Raw genomic sequence first — 1,181 nt, 5'->3', positions numbered from 1 at the left:
TCATTTTATTCATTAATTTTTATTAATATTTATTCACTTGTTAAAATAAAAATTACTATTTGTTAAATTACTTTTATTTTTTATAGTCTTGACCTATTTTTTGTTTGTTTATTTGCTTGTTTTTACCATTAACATGCAAATTAATACTTTTTTTTCTTGTATTTTATCAGATAATTTTTTAATATTGGCATAAATACCAGTAAATATAGGCATTTTAAGTGCAGTGAAAGTTGTGTGATTTTAGGACTTAACATGTTTTTCTCAGAAGTATTCGAGCTTCAAGGTGTTTTACTTTCATTAAGAGGTGATTTCATTTCTAATCATTTGATATTTAATGGATTTTGTACAGTTTCTATTGTTTTATTTTTTGTAAATGTGCTTTTTAAATAAACCAGACTTTGATTTTCTTCCCAAACGTAACGCCTCCAAACACAACCGGCTCTTAATTATCAGACAGCAGATGCCGGATGTTGAACTGCGTCGTGTGCTCAGAAGGAATCGGTGAGTTTTGTGTTGCAGAGAACAGATGATCCACAAATGATCCCGTTTGGACGCCGGGAGTCCGCTGAGAGGAAAACAACAGGCACCTGATGGCGGCACTTTTACAGCTTTATTGCTTTTTAAAACAGCATCATGCAACATTGTCAGCTGCTGCAGAGGCCGAACGAGGCCTGAAGACAGACGTGGACGGAGTTAACGGTGGATTCTTGTTCTCTGGAGTCGTTTATTGTTCTACAGAACAGGGTGGAGCCAACCACAGGAGTTAGAGACCATCAGTCAGGACGAGTCTGTGTCTGGTGTTTAATGAGATACTGTATGTTCCCATCATGAATATTTCCTCCTCGCTGCATTAACATACACATGAAAGCAGTGTTTCATCTGTGGCTGAGCCACGGGGACTCTTCCTGTGTTTCAGCTGTGAGACGGGTCATTTAGTGGCTGATGACAACGGTTTAGTTCTGTTTATGTGGTTTCTGCTTGTGTCCTCGTTTGTTTACGCTGCAGTCCGTCGGTCAGTCAGAGTTTATTTGCAGAACGCTTTTCATACAAACAGAATGTAGCATGACATGCTTTACAGGACAAAGGAATTAAAAATAATTCACATTAGGTGGAACTGTACTGGGAGTGCTAAGACGATAAAATTCAGTTTAGTGTCTGAAAAAAAAAACAGCAAAAAACAA

This window comes from Stegastes partitus, unplaced genomic scaffold, assembly GCF_000690725.1.
Source record: "Stegastes partitus isolate 25-593 unplaced genomic scaffold, Stegastes_partitus-1.0.2 Scaffold872, whole genome shotgun sequence".
Taxonomy (NCBI): domain Eukaryota; kingdom Metazoa; phylum Chordata; class Actinopteri; family Pomacentridae; genus Stegastes; species Stegastes partitus.
This window is presented reverse-complemented; position numbering follows the sequence as displayed.